The 19,259-nt window shown below is 40.9% G+C and overlaps 1 protein-coding gene across 3 annotated transcripts in view; it reads left to right on the plus strand.

Annotated features, from left to right (window-relative positions):
- FAM135B (family with sequence similarity 135 member B) overlaps positions 1–19,259 on the plus strand; it is a 243,632-nt gene that overhangs the window by 60,182 nt on the left and 164,191 nt on the right. For 2 of the 3 annotated variants that reach the window (XR_011902795.1, XM_072328218.1), the window contains exon 1: positions 1,649–1,957. The exons of the other annotated variant lie outside the window; for it this stretch is intronic. The gene's annotated coding sequence lies outside the window, so the exon portion shown is untranslated. Of the gene's footprint in view, positions 1–1,648; positions 1,958–19,259 lie in introns of those variants that run through there. 3 annotated transcript variants of the gene reach the window in all.

Consider the following 19,259-nt stretch of genomic DNA (forward strand, 5'->3'; position numbering starts at 1 on the left):
TTTCTTTTCTATTTTATTTTATTTTAGTGTAGAAAAGCTTTTTGAGACAACTATTCCTTATAGTCATTGAGTGGGGATCAGAATTGTTGCCTAAAAGTGTATAAATTAAAAACCTTATTGGGACAGTGGTTTATGCAAGATACATAGTAAGTAGTCTTGCAAGATATATAAAGACTGAGAAATGGGAAATTATTCCAAAGAAATTTGGATTTAATGTTTGCCAGCTGATGCATTTTGCTCCTCAGATGGGTGATTCCTGTAGCAATTAAATATATAGAAAATTGATTTATTTGAACCACGTTATGATTCTTCAAATGAACACGATGTGGACACACCATGTTCTAGAATACTTCAGGGAGAGGTTCTGCCAGCACACATCCTACAACCACTTCTCTGTGTCTCATAATTTAATAGAAAATACTTTCCAGCACATCTCCTTGCTACCTCATTCTCAAAGGTTAATACCCTCTGTGGCATCCAGACTGCAAAGAGAACCTTGGCAGTAGGTAGCATATCCCTTTAGAAAGTTTCCACCAGTGATTTTTCAATTTTAGTAGCTTTTAGACAGGGTATCACAGTGTCCTGCAAACAGTACCAGCTCAGGAAAGAACTGTCATGGCTTATGAGCAGTATGCAGCTTTGTACTGACATGTCTGGACAGAAGTGACATTTATTTGATTGTTGTGACCTTGATGCATCTTGTGATGTTCCAGTGCAAAATCAGAGCCTCATAACATGCGTACTTGATAGAGAAATGGCAACTGAATGCCTCAGTTTCTCACGTGTCTCTCTCAGTTAGCACTCCACATTTTGATCACATGGCAGCCCATCTACTTATTTTCAGATCCCTAGAGATAGGCAAAGTTCAGCTTGTTTGCTCCATGTAATTAGGCATGAATTATAAATGTCCTGGGCTGTGTAAGAGGGCTCCTTTTGGAGATATTTTTTCTGTGTTCCGTGGTAAGAAGCAGCTCTCTCTCACCCAAGGAGCTGGCTCACAAGGGGATTCACCTATGAAAAAAAAAAGTGCAATCATAGAATCATAGGGTTTAGAAGAGGCCTTTGGTGATCATTCAGTCCAACCCCCTTGCTTCAGCAGGTTCCCTACAGTAGGTTGAACAGGAAAGTGTCCATATGGATTTAAATCACTGCAGAGAAATAGACTCCACAACATCTCTGGGCAGCCTGCTCCAGTGCTTTGTCACCTGCAAAGTAAAGAAGTTTTTCCTAAAGTTCTTATGGAACTTCCTGTGTTCCATCTTGTGTTGGGATAAAATCCTATTTTTAAGTCCTATTTTTAAGTCTTGTTTTACAGCAAAAGGATTTACCTTCATTTTAAATGATAAAAAGTTCCAACTCACATTAGAACAGGAACTTTGAAAATTACTTCCTCTTCCACTTTACTGCTTGTTTTGTTCCCGACAGAAATGCAAAGCAAACCTAGAATAACCCCCTGGCCTCCCAAAAGCTGCTGTACGACCTTCACAGTGATAGACTTCATTTCCATGCACCCATTTTGGACACAGAGCGGCATCCCTGAGCCCTGACACTTCTCCAGAGAGCAAGTGCCCTGCGTGCTCCCCTCCCTCCCTATCCCCCTGCTGGCGCTGTGGGGTGTTATCCCACACCCGTGCCCTTCCATCCCTTTGGGTGCCGAGGAGTTCAGGGTGCTGGGGCAGCTGTTGCGCCGAGTGGTGCTGCCGCCGTGGAGTTGAGTAACCATAGCAACAGCATCATCGCCAGCATCCTCCTCCTCCTCACCCGCTCTCCTCCTCCTCAGCATCATCAGGAGCAGCAGCAGCAGCCCTGGCAGGAGCCAGAGCCCGGCAGCCAAGGCTGCAGCCAGCTGCCTGCCCGCCCCTACCTGCACCGTCACCCCACCACAGCACTGGCCCCGCTGCTCTCCACAGGGGGCAGAAATAGGGGAGAGGGAGCGGAGGGATCCCGCACAACCCAGGTAAGAGCCTGCTGGCAAACTCCCCGCGATCGATGTGCTGTGTGCCTGCTGTGTGTTTGCGTGCGAGTGTTTGTTGCTAGTTTTCCGGCTTCCAACGGCAGTGTGATGACAATTCAAGGCAAGCAGGTTTTCCGGCTTCTATTTCCCATCTCTGCCATACTGTACCCTCTCCCTCTCCTGCATCGCAATAGATGAGGAATGAGGAATTATATTTTAAAAGGTTGTTTGGGAATGAAGTGATTGGGGCACCCGATGTGATTAAGAGTGCTGAACGGCTGTGCTTCCAAAATAAAAGTGGGCAGCAGCCGCACAGCAAAGGTTGACATGGTAATTAATAACCCTTTAAAAAAAATGTCATGCGACAACACACTTCTGCCTCTGCCCACTCCACAAATAAATCTCTCTCATCGTGTTCAGCAGAGCTGCAAGCCAGAGAGGTGTGTGATAGCAAAGACCAGCAGCCCCACTGTAGTCCAGCAGGTTCACCTTAAGTGCTTTAAAGCCAGACTGAATCATTGCAATAAAAACACAATCATATATCTGCATATATATATACACACATATGTATTCATAAAAATGCTGTTCTTATGTCTTTATACCTTCTAAGAAGAAAAATATATCTTCTTAAAGATGTGGGTGTGATGGCCAAGCAGTGAGATGCTCTCTTCATCTCTGTATGAGAAAGCATGAATGCACACAAAAAGGCAGGAAAATAGCTCTAATTCAGAGGTGTAGGGAGACAGTCCTTGTTGTTTTAAAAACTGAAGGGATCCAAAGCTTTGGAGTGTCCTTGTGAAAGAAAAATGTCTGTGGATGAATGCGTACACGCCTGGGGAGTGCAAAAGAGGAGAGAATAAGAAGTAAGTTTAAGCCCAGCAGTAAGTGTTTGCTATGTAATGACTGCAGAGAGAGAGCTCTTCTTTCCACCTCCATGTAAGTAGTATTTATATTGTTATTCTCCCTCTCACTTTTTTGGGCAGCAGTAAGGAGAGCTGCTGTTGCTGTCTCTATCTCCTCTAACCCCCCGCTCTCTGTCTGATGTCCTTATGTTCCCCTGTCCTCCCTACATCATCCCTGTCTGCATGGCTGGAAATGCCCCTGGCTTAATGATAAGCATTCTAACAGAAGGGTTTTGAGTTTGTCCCATAAGATGATGCAGTCATTACTCTACTCCCTATTTATACTATAGGGACACTCTGGATATGACCCCATGCCAGGTATTATAGTAAAGGGGTGTCTTTCTTTTATGCGAAACCTGATTTGAAAATCACAGGGCTTTTTTGTCACTTGCTTGCAGATCCCTCTACAACTACCTGGAGCTAGGAGATAGTCTGTGATTTCCAAAAAGAGGTATAGACAGAACTGGAACCACGATTTCTCTCTGATCATAAACACCTTAGTCCTGCAAGCAACAGCAAAGCAAAGAATTTGGATAGGCAGGACCTTGTGCTCTTATGCAAAAGTGTTGTAAAAATCATCTAGGGATGACATCCCATTGCAAGGAAACTTGGTAGGGCGAGGGATAGGAAAAGAAAACAGAGGCAAAGCTTTGGAACAGAAGCTTCAGTTTGCAACATAATTTCCTTAAGCCTGACCTTATCACCACTACAGGTCTACGAGGGGCTGTTTGACCCTTGTTAGGAATAGTGCCCATGGACATGATATGTAACAGAAGGGGATGACTTTGGATTCTTGTGTTAATTAAATACAGGAACTGTAAGACCACATTCATCAGGATGTGGAACCAGCAGAGCCACACGGTGTATTTCTGCATAAGCTTTGCTGTCTGCCTCAAATCTAGAGAATATTTCAATTTTGCATCTTCCACTTGGCAATAGCAAAGGACAAAAATACCTACGAAAATGCCCTGAAAAGATCTCATTTCTGGCCCAGGGACATCAGATGCAGGATTAAAACTGTATTTATATGTGTTGCAGAGATCTAAAATACATAATCAAGGGGCACCTCAGTACGGCATGGAGCAGTGATCCTCTCATCAGTACAGCAAATGACTGAAGGTCAAAGGGCTTTGGGGATTACATATTAACACCCTGCAAATATTTGGATGTAGTCTTATTTTGCTGCTTGCTGGCTTTGGGGAAATGATTATGGAGAAAGCAGAACTTGTCCGTGGACTTCTGATTACTACAGGGAGGCAAAACTTCTCCTAGAAATAGCACTGGGAAAGGCAGGAAATGTGCATTGTTTAATAGCAGTGTTTTGTCAGAAAACTCGTCTGTGGAAGAAGCATTGTAAACTGCTTTTTGCTTATGGAAAGTTGGGACTTATTATCTGACCTCAGTGTAAACAGTAAAGATTCTTTTCCATATCTAATAATCAGTTTTTAATGCTTGGTTTACCCCGTCCCAGCACCATCTCCCTTTGCTTAGATGGGAAAGCTTTTTTATTTTACCTTTTGTCTTGTTCAATTATATTGATTTGTATAGTAATAGAAAATAACATTGTCTTTCTATTGTTTTGTGCACAGCTGTTAACAGCTGGTCTCTTGATGACCACAGTGTTGCTCACTAGCACATTTCTAAGGGGAAAAAAAAGCTATTTTTGTATCTAATGGTATTATCAAGCACCTTTTAAAATCCAGATCCTTATCCTCATTAGTCACCCACTGTGTCTCTTAGAGCTCGGAACAAAAGGAGACTTGTACTGTAGTTGTTGTTTAGAAGTCAGTATTTGCCAACAGGTTGAAACAGGCATTTCTGAAATGCGGCAAGACAGTGCTTTTTTTATTTATTGTTTTTTAGATAAGGAAGCTGCAGTTTTCCAGATTCTACCATACAGTAATCTGAGTCAAGAGATCTGATGATCAGTGTTGTACCTGGTGTTCAGTTTAAAAATGCTATTTGTTTTATTTTGAGGCTCTGCGTAGACTGCCTTTTATTACTCCATTCAGTAATCATATGCTGTGATTTTCCTTGTTGCAATACTGTAATTGTCTGCCTTTACACTATACGGAGGCCGGCTAGATCTGCTGCTTAATGAGGCAGACAAGTAACCATAGAAAATAAAAGTTTTCCCTGGAAATAAGGGGAGGGTGAGGTCAAAGATTGGACACCTTATCAGTTTGGACCCCTTGAAATTAGCTGGAGCTGTGGGGCTGAAAAGGAAATCAACTATATTTATTTATTTATTTTTACCAGTACCCATCTTCTCAGGTGTTCACCCTGGTATTGGCAGGTTCTCTTCAAGTCCAAACTGTACCTGTGCTCGTGTCATATGGATATTTGTGTCCACTTTGCAGATACTTTACTTTTGGTTCGCCCTGAAGGGGTTGGAAAGTTGGGTATGCTCTCTATAGATCCCTTCCAACTGAACTATGTTCTGCTTTGTTGTATTCTATACCTTCTAGACCTTGGAATGTCTCCCTTCTTGTCTATTGACTCAGTAGAGACTCTTGGCTTTTTTGCTCAGCATTTCCTGGGGTCCATCAACCTCCTTGCTCATAGGTTAAAAGCTTCCCCAGGTTGGTGAAGTGGGCTGTGAGTTTGTGCTTCCCTCAGCATAGCCACAAGGCTGACAGAAGTGTGTCTAAGAGCATGAGCAATGCAGGTATCTCCCTGTGCATTTCCTCTCACCTTTCTTATGTTATTAATAGGTGGATGGTCAGATTAGATGATCTTAGAGATCTTTTCCACCCTTAATGACTCTATGATTCTATGAGTCCATCTTTGCACACTGGCAGTGCCTTACATGCTGCAAGGAAAGCAGGGGCTGTGATGCAGCGTGACTGTTGCTAACACTGCTCCAGAAGGTAATGGGCTGAAGCTGCCCACAGCAGTTGTGGCTGCTGGGCTAACCCTGCTTAGGAAGGTCAACACCCTGACATGGCTGATTTCCACTTGTCGGGTGAGTAAGTCACAAGTTGGCTCCTTCCAAATCTAAATCCAAAAAGATATATATGTATTTTCTCTCTAATCCTATTATTAGTGTTAAGGTTCTATAGGAAGAGAGGTGGCCATCAGAGACAGGGAGGTGATTGTTCCTCTACTCTGCCCTCATGAGGCCCCATCTGAAGAACTGTGTCCAAGTCTGGGGTTCCCAGTGCATGAAAAAGAAGGAGCTGTTGGAGAGGTTCTAGAAGAGGGCCACAAAGATGTTAAAGAGGGCTGGAGCAGCTCCACTACAAAGACAGGCTGAGGGAGCTGGGCTTGTTTAGCCTGGGGAAGAGAAGGCTGCAGGGTGACCTCATTGAGCCTATTAACAGGAGGGGATTCAACACTTTACAAGGATAGATAATAGCAGGAAAAAGGGAAATGGTTCTTAATTAAAGGAGGGAAGATGTAGATTGGATTTCAGGGGGAACTTCTTTACTATGAGAATGGTGAGGTGCTGGAACAGGCTACTCAGAGAGGTTGTGGATGCCCTATTACTGTAGGTGTTCAAAGCCAGGTTGTATGGGGCCTTGGGCAGCATGGTCTAGTAGGCCCTGCCTGTGGCAGGGGTGCTGGAGTTTGATGATCCTTGAGGTCCCTTCCAATTCAAGCCATTCTATGATTCTATGATTCTGTGATTCTGTGATTCTGTGCAACTATCCAGAAGTTCTACATTTCCTCTGTCTGCCTGCAGCAGATGGAGCATCCCAACAAAATGTAAAAAAGAGAATTCTTTTTCTGTCCTAAGATGCTGCTGGCATCCATGTGTTAATGCAAATCAGTAGAGAATCCCTTGCAGGGGGGAGTGCTCTCCCCAGTCCTCCCACAGCTTCCAGATGTCTGATGGCAATTCCATGTCTATCCCAAGATCAGACACCATGCCATGGTGTGTTTTTCATGTGATTGGAGCACCCTTACTTCAGATATGGCTATATATTAGTACTGAAAAAATAAGTTCATATAGTTGTGTCAGAAAAAGGGTGATTCTAGTTCTGCAGGAGTCCACAGAAAAATCCTAAGTGGGCAAAGAGAGTCACACTGTTTACTTGTCTTACTGCAGTTGAGACAGTGTAGGATAAATGTGATATCCTCTCATATCCTTGATGTGATGTGTGTTGTTTTCTCATCCTTAGGATTGTAGACATAAGATCTTCTGCTGTTACACATATTTATAAAATTGCTGCTTTTGTACTTTCTGATTTGTTTTCAGTGGACATATTAATGTATATTTGTTCTAGTTTTTAATATGTAGTGTTCTCATGGATATGCTAGATCTTACACATAGTATTGGACTTAAAGGAAGAATTGTAGATATTGGTCTTTCTACTGTATAGCTGTACTGATGGAGCATAGCAGTGGTGCTACAAGAAGTCAGTATCTGTCTCTTTGGCAAGGAGATTTCAAATTCTGTCTTACTGGTAGCAGTGTTGCTCTTAAGGATTCATAGCATGCAGCACAACGACAAGTGGGGCTTTCTTAATGTAATTCAGCTTAGGGGAGACAACTCATCTGTTGCCATCACTGAGCGGCATGGGGAACAGCAGGCTCTTTCTTTGTCCAGTTTGATTGGCAAATGAATCTCTTGTGTTGTGTTTCTATCCAGATCTGTGGACTTGAAAAGAATCTGGCTCTGCCAGAATCTTTTAACACGCAATTTTGTCTCCTATTATCTTGATAACGTTGCATTTATTTCCAAGAATAAGAAGAAGTGTGCTGTGAGGTTCTTATGGTGAACATGAGCATTACTTGGAGAATGTGGCTTGAAGGAAATATTGTTTGCATCTTAGCCAGTTTATCAACCCCTACTGCCGTAAGCACTGTTTCAAAGATGGAACAGTAGGAAAAGGAAGACTTTTTTTCTGAAATTATTTCAAAAAGAGAGCAAGAGGACCAGTATTTCCCTCCCTGAGTCTCCTACAACCATGGTGTTTCAGTAGGAAAATATCCATTCCTATTATAGTATCTCCCTCTCCTGATCATTCCTATCCTCTTATTGCTTCTCAGTGGCTGTGACTTGGCTTCACTGCAGACAGATGATTCTTGTTTGTGTAACCTTATGGTCTCACTAAAAATTCAATTGGCTTCTGAGCACCAGCTCTGAGGTTGTCTACGTGAAATCACAGTGAAATGATTCTGTCTGTGTAAGAAAATCTCCCATTTGTTCTGTTCTACAGATGATGGAAAAGAATGGGGTAACACAAAATTTTGGAAGAGCAGTTCTCTTTGATAAACTCTCTTCTGGATTTGTGTGAGCTAAGAAAATCTGTGTTATGGCTGATTGTTTGGCTTCTACAGAGAATTAAACTCTGAGCTACACGTTTTGAGCATCAGGTTGCTGATACCTGTGGCAGTTGCCCACCCTCTGTGTGATTGAGCACCTGAGTTCAGCAGGTACTAGCATAGTTCCCGACTCTCCCGTGCCTTAACACATGAGGATCTCTATGAGACAAATCAGATGGATTTTGGTAGAGCAGAGTAGTGTCTGCTGCTTTAGGGGACTTCTTACAGGTGCTCACAGGCTATACCACTCTGCATACATTTATTCTACACCATGCAACAATGCAGCTTTATTTATTTTCTTTGTCTTCCTGTCTTGGTTTAAAATCTCAGCTGAAAACGTTTTTTTTTTTTTTTTTTTTTTTCTGTCCATATATCCTCATTGTTTTCTTTCTTTTTCCTTCTCCCTTGCAGCTGCATTTAAGCTGAGCTGTGTGAGGGTACAGTTTTCCACGGTACATATTACAGAATATAAAGTTGTATTGTGTTAGGTTCTAGAGTGCCTTGCTCAACAGCCAGCCAGTTGTTTCACTGATGCAGTCGAGGGGATGCTTGCCACTGACCTCAGAAACAGCAGGATTTATCCCCATGCACAAAAGGCTTTTCAGAAGGAAAGATAATGCACAAGGGTGTACAGAAATTGTTGATGGAGAAAGGCATGGAAGCCTGCACGGTGTCAATGGAAAGGCTTTTGTTGACTGTTCTGGATGGATCAAAGTCACACTCCTGTTTCAATTTGGGATGTCACGTCCAGTAGAATGTTCCTCACCTTTGTGTGGGGAACTGAGCAACAATGTCCAGGGCACCAGGAGGCAGAAGAGGGACAAGGTGTAGAGAAGTTATATCAGGAAGGCTACTGTTTTTTGCAAGAGTAAACATCTGCAGATTGGGCCAAAAGGAAAAGGATCAATGATTCCACGGTGTTATGTTATATGTGCCTGGATGGTGGGAAAGTGAGGAAGATGTTGGGAATCTGGGAGTAGATTTAAATTGCTACAGTTATTTTGTCTGTGGAAAGAAGAAACATTGTTGGAGGAAAAAATAGTGAGAAATGATCAGCAGTCTCCTGCTAATTTTGAGTAGCACTGTAGATTAAACCTTGTTTTCTTTAGATGACTTGCACTGGTTGTGGGTGACATTAGTGCTTTATTAAACTTGCTGTGCCAAGCAGCTCATTGGTTTTGTGTAGCTTATAATAATACCCTAATTGTGAAACAGAAGGTGGGATAACTCGGCATCAGAAATTGGAATGCAAAAATAGTTGCTGCCAGATGAACTAAAAATACACAACAGCATAACTCTTGCCTACAGCAGCACAGGCTGAACACACATCAGGTTCTGGCAGTGGAGACAAATGGCTTTCCTTTGTTTTCAGCAGCTGCTGATCATCAGTGCTGGCTGGTGACCCACACAAGTCACTGCCAAACTCCACCCCAGGTGTGTGCTAGGCTTCCTGCAGCAAGTTAATTAGTATCCTCAGCAAGTTAACCATTATCCAGAGCAATCAACAAGCTATGCAGGGTGACTACAGAAGCCAGTTTGTTCTAGAGTGGGCATACCTGATCATGGCAGTGACCAACAAGTTTGGAGTGACCTGCAGCAAGGTCTTCTTCTGCTATACCCTCCTGCTGTGGGAATAAACAGCAGATGCTACAACTGCTGCTGGACTGTGTGCCTTGGAGTGTTCTCTACACAAGGGTTGTTTGTGCTCAAAGTGATTTATCCACTATTCTCTGCAGCTTCTTGGAACAAACCCGCCCTGTCAACTTGGGCATTACAGGGGTGAAATTTGATTTACCATGTGCTTGTTTTTCTGTTATGAACTTTGAAGTCCCTGTGCCAATATACGTCAAGTGGCATACATGCAGTGGTGATGGGGACCATGGAATAGGTTCATTAGATTTAATTAGGAGACATCTAATGCCAGCATCAGCCATGCAACACAGAACATTGTCAGATATTAGATCAAAGACAGGGAACATGCTGTAGAATAAGAAAGGTGCTCTGTGAAAAGAGATAATTAACTGTATTGGACACAAGTGATGAGGCATCTTCCCTGGAGATTGGACACAAAAGCAAAATAGAGCTGAAAGAATGAAGGCAAATAAGAATTTGAAATTCTTGCAATGCAAACAATAAATCCCAGTTTTGGTGGGAATCCTTCGCTATTTTGGAGACAGAGACAGCTGTTGCTGAGATACGAAGGGCGGAAGAGAGACTCATTTGCTCAACACACCCCTGCAGGTGGCAGGAGTGGCTGGTGGCTATATTCACATTCATGCCTTGCTTTTTTCCCCTAAGTCACGTGTCTTCTTACTGTACAAAAAAGGTACTTTTCTCAGAGCAGAAAATGGCAGCATACTGCAGAACTGTAGCTAACAGAACTGTATGAAAGGTTCAACCTACAGGTAAGCCCTTTCTTTGATGCACTTAAGCTTCTCTTCTGCCTGTTTTCCTTCCATGATGTGTTACAAGCACTAAGTCTAAGGACATGATTTTTCCTTGTGTTTCGTCTAATGCTTCTTGGTGTCAGGAAGGTCTGCTGTAGACAGGCCAGGAAAAGCACAGAGGTTGTTTATCCTGCTGTAGTTGCTCTTGGGCTTCTCTGGGCTGAAGTTATTCTGAATAAAGGGAGCATCAGGAATGAGAAACTACTTTCTGGGAGTGCCATTCCACTAATTCTTCAATGAAATAGATGCCAAAACCTATTTTTACTCATAGGAGAAGTTTATAGGATAATTCAGGTTGCAAGAAACCTCATGAAGTCTCTGTCCCAAGCTGCTGCTCAAGTCAGAGTCAGCCATGAGTTCAGACTAATTTATGTATGGGTTTGTACATACTGGCTTTTTCCAGTCCAGCTTCTTATCCATCTATTATGAAGAGCAGATGGCCTGTAAAAGCTTTGGAATGGTCAGGATGAAGGTCAGCAGCATCTTTCATGGAAATATCATATTCAGAGATAGAAGCATTTCCATGAGGATTTCAGACCATGGAGTTGCCTAGAGACAAGTGGCAGACACTGAGACATGCAAAGTGTGATAGAGGTGAAGACGAACTTCTCAGATGCATCCTTGGGCTTTCAAGGGTGGGTTTATTCCTAGGCATAAGTAATTTCTTCTTGGGGGGTTTTGGAATGCCAGGAGGAAAGTGCTGATGTTTATAGTGAAATGAGCTTGGCTTGCTCTACTTCTGTACATGGCAGAGAATTCTTTTCGGAGATAATGCCTTATGCCAGTGTTGCAGTTATGGCTGGTTTGGAGACCTTTTCCCATGCCCAAGATAAGGCTTGAAGGATGACTTGTCAAAGAACAAACCATTTGGAAGAAATAATCACCAAGAAAAGATTATTTTAGAAAATAATCACTTATTCATTTCCCTCTAATCTCTTTTTCCCACCAAAAGTTTGGTTTAAAAGAATTTTTGCTTTCAGGAGCAATATCACTGATAATCAGAAGCCTCTCATTGTAAGAACATTTTAGAATTTGAGGACCAATTATATAAATGTTTCCCTTTTGTAAAAACAGCTTGGGACTTGTAAACATACTCGGTCCACATCTCTCTAAATAATTCATTGTGATGAATTATTTAGTTGTATAAGCTATGTTTCATGTAAGGAAACGCTTTTCTTAATGCAGATTTTCAGATAATTTCCAAAGGGGTAGCTGTCATTTTGTTCTTTTCTTTCTGTCTGCAGTGTGATTGATTTTTTTTGTCATGAGTGTGTTCTTCAGGAGTGGCTGATGCTTGTCAAGGTGACTTCCTCAGCGGTGACAATGATGAGACCTTTCAGCAGAATGAGGCTTAGCAGAAGTCAAGGAGTCCACTTACTATTGTACATGTGAAAAGGGCAGACTTTAGAATCACTGTTCATTTTCCAGAAGAAATCAAGGATGATGACTTCAAAACATGGGAGAGGAGTAAAAAAATGTGGTTATTGCCCCAATTTTTTATCAGTGCTCCTTCATTTTTGAGACTTATCTGTGAAATTAATTTCAATTTTGTTCTATTTTTATATTTTGCTAACTCTCTTGCATTTTCTTTTCTCTCCTCTTCCTTTTTCCTCCCTCACAAACAGATGAGTTTGAAGACAGCATGAATGAAACAAAATGTTGGCATGGTCTAGCTGGATTTGCTGACAAGAAAAACATTGTTAAATGTGAGACATATGCTTTAATGTGTGACTGTAATTTTATAGAAACTTTTGTATGTTATGGTTGGCAACGGAATCCCTGTAGCCTGTTCTGGCTAGAAGGAACAGTGTTTCTTAGTCTTAAAACAGACACACAATCTGAAGTCAGCTGAAGTATGAGTGGTGGAGTGAATCTTGGCTATGAGCAGTTCCATTATGCTATAAGTGTGGATGGTTATGCGGCTACGGTGCACTTGTGATAAAACTGATGATAATCTCATTAGCGGTAGTTCTCTTTTCTGTCTCCATCCCACATTTGACATTAAACTACCCGGAGGCACTGCAGCTCTATTTACTCCCACTGTAGAGCTCCAACTTGCACTGGACAAGAATATCTTCCCCAGGAGTTCATGGCTGGAAAACCAGAGGGTTATTGACTCCAGGCTGTCCTGTGAGACACTGTTTGTGAAGCCAAGACCATTGGCGTGGAGATGAATGCCCCCTTGCATTTGGGGTCTGGTCATGCAGTCTGGGAACTTGCTGAGCTGCAATCTAGTCAGATCTTCCCACTCATAGAGAAACTTGCACAAAGCCCTTTCTCTCCTTACCTTCTTACTCAAAGGTCTCCATTCAAAAAAGCTGTTGCTAGTTTATGTATGGGAAGATGGTGTCATGTGAGTGTTCACTTTTTAAATGAGATTCTGGTCATGGGTAGAATTTAATTAGCATTGCTTCAGTTTTCTGTGGTGGTCTTAACTTCATCTAAAGTAGTTGCCAACCTTCTCCTCTTGGGAAGAGGAATAGCTATTTCTAAGCCATTACACAGATAGGTTTTTAAACACTTACTTTAGGATGGAAACTTCACACATAAAATTTGTGTTTAAAGGAGAACCTGGACAAATAGTTGAGGGAGAACTGTTTCCACTGTGTGTCTGTCATTCCACCAGGTGAATCCAGCTTTATTTACTCTCAAAAGATGGAACACACTGTGGACATCCTGGTCCTTAGTTCTATTCTCCAGGTGCTTTTGCTACTTGTTTTCAAGTTTCCTGCAATATGGAGTATGGTGATTTTCTTGTCGCAGAAGAGGTCACATGCAGGCCTCCTGCCTTTGTCATTCAGGTTTCCAAACCGTTCTGCTTCATTGGCTTGGCAAGATGCCCCTTCTCTCATGACTTGTTAGTTGCTGTACTGCAAGAAGAAAAAGAATGCTGAAACAACCCTAAGCACTGCTTCACATTACAGATTGTAGTGGTAAGATGTAGTTAGGTGAGTGAATGGTTTATTTGGAAAAAAATGTAGCCTGTTTGGAGAAATTGATTTGAACTTTGAGATTGAAAAGGCCCATGAGTCACCTTGGATAGCAGAAGCACTATAACTACCTTAGCTTGGTGCCCAGCTGCACCAGAACGCCACTGTGAACTACCCCATGTGGTGTGGTCCTCTAGCACTGCCCTATCTCAGCCATCCTTCCCTTGCTCCCTGTAGAGATTGTTCCAAGGCAGCTTATGCACACCTCTGTGGTGGTTCAGATATTCAGTACCCTTTGTTTGGAGGAATAATTTAGCATTTTGTGTGGGTGCATTTATGGGAACACAGAGCTCCTCTTAAAGAGATACTGGTGGTTGCAGAGGTAATGGCAGTACATTAAGGAAAAAAAAAAAAAAAAAAAAAAAAAAAAAAAAAGGATATTTTGGTGGAGGAAATTTCCATTATTCACCAGTTCTTTGCAGGCAGTGTTATTAATTGTGAATATGTTATTTATATTTTAATAGCTTTTCCTGTGCAGGGGGAGAAGGATGGTTGGGATTTGATTGCCAAAGGGATGAGCTATTTGATGGAACAGTTTTGAGAAGGAACTTTAAAAGTCATCTTATTCCAACTCTCCTGCCATCAGCAGGGACACTTTCCATTAAACCAGGTTGCTCAAAAACCCCTCCAATATATCAAGGACAGCCTTGTGAAAAGAATTGCGCATTAATGTCTTGTACTTGCAAATGCTGTTAGGGTGACAATGAATAACTCCTTTCCAGATGGTGGATGGGCCATTCAGGTCCCATCTGTGGTGTCTGATTGTGGCATGTGGTGCAGTCTAAGCTGATGGTGCAAATGCCAATGTGAGGGGCTGTAGCTGCTGGAGAAATCTGTGGCCCTTCTCCAGGTTGTGAGTAGATAGACTTGTTGCAGGACCATACTGCATGATGCTAATAGGGTACCTGATGGGGCAAAGAGCACTGATCTTCCAGTTTTTATTTCTTTTATTAATATTTTTTTTTTTATTTATTTATTTTTTTTTTTTTTTTCTGTACAGCATACTGCATTTTGGAAGCTTATTCCAGAATTTTTCACTCCTGTTTAGTGTCCTCTTAGGACAGCTTAAACATTGCTGAGTATATGTTGAGAAGTAAACTTAAATAGTTGTTCTCTCTCCACTGTTATGCAATATGATACACAACTGTTGAATTCTGTTGTTGATCTCACAGGGTCTGCAGCTCAGACAAGTAGGTTATTAGCAGGAATCTGAACTATTCATGTATTAATTTTCTCTCTCTTCTAGTCTGGAGCAATAGAACTGCGAGAATGTAAAAGGCTTTCTTTTAATTTTAGGAATGTTGTTTATCTCATTTTGTTTATGAATCCTTGACAAGTCTCAGCAAATCAACTGTGAGCCGCAAATCAGAGTTGTGTGTATTAAATCAATGATCTAGAAATAAAGGAATAATCAACAAAGCAATAAAGTTATAGGAAATGTGAAATTATCAAGCTCAGCATGCAGAAACTTAACAAATATGTATGAAGGAAATAGAAATTCTTTGTCGATGAATACAAGGTAATGTACAATGGAAATAAATAATTTGAATGTGTCAATACCCCTTGCTATGTTCTAATTCTCAGTGCTTGAGGGGAGGACCTTCAGAAAACTTTTCTTTGTGTAGAATCCTTTGTAAGTAAGTAGAATAGTTGGTGCATAAGAACTGGAATGAGAATTATTTCTGAAAAGAAGAATTAATTGTGATTACTTTCCCTTAATTTGACAATTAAGAAAACAAAAATCTGACATAATTCTGTGGAAAGTATTGATCTTCTAAAGCTTAGTTTGTGAATAAACTGGAAACTAAGTGCACTCTAACCCTTTTGGAAAGCTCAGGCAGTTTTATTTTGAAGTGCCTACTTTCATTTCATCTTTCATTTGTCTCGGGGAAACATTCAAATAAAAATGAAACAAACAAAGAAACAAAACTTCCCCAAACAAACCAAAACCAATAAGACAACACAAATGAAACATGCTGATTCATTGCAACATAAATTTTTCAGATCTATCAAGATATTTTATATCTGTTGAAAATGCAGTTCTGTGGGAAATACAGAATTTTCATTTTGAGTCTGAACACATATAAACATACACCTACTCACACAGCCAGGCAATTTCTTGCTATAGGTCCCACAGCATGCTCTCCAAAATATTGCAATGTCTTATCAGAAGTATGGAATCCCCTAAAACAGTGCATTTTAATCTTCTATGTGTTCTATATTTTAAGTAGAAAGCTTCAGAAGCAGGTGACCAGAACTATTAGCTATAGAAAGACTTCCATGCTTTGGATTTGCAAAGAATTAAAATGTTTTTTTCAGTTGTGAATATGAAAAAACATAACTGAGAAATGAGTTATTGAATTTTAAGCTCCTACCATATAAATTAATTAAGTTAATTGAATGTAGAAGGGTTTTTACACATGTTCTTCAGGTCAGGAAGGTAGCTGACATGCCAGACTAGGTGCAGGAGTTCACTGCACAACTAGCTGCAGAGTATCTAAGATAATAATCAGATAAATTATTTACATTTTCATTTTTTTCATAATTTTTAGTAATGTAGGAGGAGGATAAAATTCTGTGAAAATGAAAAGCAATGCACTGAATATAGATTAAAAAAATATTTTTAAACCATGAAGCTCACCAAAAAGAAAGAAGGGGAAGGAGAGAGGGAAAGAGAAGGGAAGGGAAGAGAAGGGAAGGGAAAGGAAGGGAAGCGGAGGGGAAGGGAGGGGAGGGGAGAGGAGAGAGGAGGGAACGGAAAAGAAAGGAAGGGAAAGGAAGGGAAGAAGGACTTAGCAAAATTTAAAGAAGCTAGTGAAAAAAAAGAACAACCACACTATTCAATTTTACAAACAGTGAAAACTTCCACAGTTACAGCATGAAATTAAAGTCTCTCGTGTCTGTGTAGAGGCTGAAAAAGAGATTATATTCCCATCAGGTTCATTTTTTGCATCAAGTGATATCTGAGCGCAATTATGACAAAACTTACTCATCGGTAGATGCAGACTGTAACTTTTCGCTGCAGGATAATTTTTACTTTTTATTGAATCCTTTCATTGGTCTTGCTGTTGTATATATGCATATATGCTTTCAATACTCATCTCTGGTACGCTGAAGTCAAAGGGCAAAGTCTGATATGTATTTCTTGGTTCATAAATCCCTATCCATACAAAGAAGCTATTGTAGGTTGCTTTTTTTGTTGTTGTTGTTTTTTGTTTTTGTTTTTTTTTTTTGTTTTGTTTTGTTTTTTTGTTTTTTGTTTTTTGTTTTTTGTTTTTTTTTTTATTTGGTGCTGATATTGGTAGGCCAGAGTATGCATATCATTAGACTTAATTGTATACACAACTATATTTGTATTTTGCTTTGCTTCTTAAATGTCACAGAGCATTCCTTGCTAAAAGGCATTCATATATCCTAGTGCTGGTGCTGTGTGCTGTCTTCTCCAGTAACATATGTATTTTAGAATATATTAATTTCTCTGGTTCTTAAAACTGCGGTGTTCATGATTTCATGATTGCACATTTAAAACATGAAGGCTAAAGGCAGCAAAACCCTAGTGAGCAAACTTCTTTCTTTTTTTTTTTTCTTCCCAGCTGAGAAATGCCCCTCCACTCCTTGTCCCCATTTTTCATCTTTGCCAGCATCTTAGGGTGAGAGACAGTGGTCTAAAGTGGCTAGGAGAGATTCAGATTGGATACTAGGAAGAAGAGTGGTGAGATATTGGAACAGGACGCTTAGTGAGGTGGCAGAGTCACTGTCCCTGGAGGCGTTCAAGAAAAGGGTAGATGTGGCACTGAGGGACACAGCTTAGTGGGCATGGTGGGAATGGTTTGATGGCAGGACTAGATGATCTTAGTGGTCTTCTCCAACCTTAATGATTCTGTGATCTACCCTAAGTCATGTGTAGGATGGAGGCAAAGCTACATAAAAGGGCTTTCAATATAATGAAATTTTCGTAGGGTTGGTGGCTCTTCTTATTTACCTGACCATATACTACAGATTACCAAAGAAACAAGGGAAATAACTCCACATCTGCTCTATGTCATTGCTGCTTCGTGAAGACTAGTCCAGATACTTTGCCTCATGAGAAATAGGGCCTGAAATCGGTGTTGTTTCAGCACGTAGCACAATCAGTCTGCTCGTCTCTAGCCTCATGGAGATGTTCTGCTTTATACTTCTTGCTAACTTGCCCTCATCTCCAAACTCATTTTTGTTGCCTCTGCATGGAATCATGCCACATTCCAGTTACATTTCAGCATTAAGCCCAGCATGTTTAAGTTTGTTCTTCCTTTTATCCCTCTAACTGATAGTTAAGACAGCTGTGTTGGCTTGTCCCTCTGCTTCTGAAAGTTATCTTCTTTCTTTCCATTCTCCCTTATCTTCAAAATTAAATTGTATTTCTCATAGAACTGTAGAATAGCCTAGGCAGAAGTGACATTAAAAGATCATCAGGTCCAAACTTCTGTGAGAAAAGGGAGCCTAGATGAGGTTATCCAACACCTTGTCCAGGTGTACCTTGAAAACATCCAGTGATGGTTCTTCCACATCCCTTGGGATGTTGTTCTAGTCATTCACTGTTCATACTGTAAAAAAATTCTGTCTTACATCAAGACAAAGCCTTTTCTGGTGCAGCTTGCTCACAATTCCCCTTGTCTTTTACAAATGGGATTTTTCCTTGTGCTTCCTAATCACGTAAGAAATGTTAAAAGTAAAGTCCTTACTTTATTTGACTTAGGCGTTTGTCTCTCTGGGAAGCAGAATGTGGGTACTCCATCCTCAGTATATTCTTTAGCTTCAAAAATTTAACAGGTTCCTGTGATCAACTCAAGTCATTCAAAACTAAATCTCCTATTTTTAATTATATCTGCATCCCCTTCATCTTAGGTGGGCTTGGGGTTTCTTTGTTTTCTCACACAAGAAGATGGATTGTGTGGCATTTTAATGGGCATGGTCATGGTGGGTTTATGTTTCGACTAGATGATATTAGTGGCCTTTTGCAACCTTTGTGATTTTATGATTCTATGATCATCATTCTTCCTTTAATTTTCTGGCTTCCTTTTCTGTACCTGCATTCCTTTTCCTTCTAACCAATGAGCCATCTCCTCTTTACCAAAATCTCAGCATCTTTCCCATCACTCTCTTCTTCTACAGCTCTCTTACTATCTACACTGTCTATATTAGGTAGAGAACAAGTTCTGAGAGGACTTAGTTCCTCTGCTATCTGTATTCTGGAAGGACCCCCATCCTCATCTAATCCAGGGAAATTATAGAAAGAAAATGACAGTTTTTAACATTGTCCTCTGTAAGCATTTGCAATTAATTACGAAAGCTACAGCTACCGTGAGAGCAGATGATAAACTCCTTGAATGGGTCTCTGAAGACTGTATTAGAAACAGATGACTCACAGTTGCACCAGCTGATTGCAAAGAAGTGGGTGGGAGGGGAAGAGGCCATGTACTTTGTTCTGCAAGGTACAAATAAAAGAGCTGTCAGCAGGCTCTGGAAATGAGCAGGGGTGAGTGTAGACTGACAAATATGCAGCAGGGAGATGGAGGCAGCTGAGTCAAAAAAATGAAGCATGAGCTTTTGAGTCAATTCACATCTTGGAAACATCCCATCCCAACAATAGTGGAGATCAGTTGAGGAACTGCTGGGTTGTGGAGCTATGCAGTTTATCACATGAAGTGGAAGATTT

This window comes from Excalfactoria chinensis, chromosome 2 (assembly GCF_039878825.1).
Source record: "Excalfactoria chinensis isolate bCotChi1 chromosome 2, bCotChi1.hap2, whole genome shotgun sequence".
NCBI classification, from domain to species: Eukaryota; Metazoa; Chordata; class Aves; order Galliformes; family Phasianidae; genus Excalfactoria; species Excalfactoria chinensis.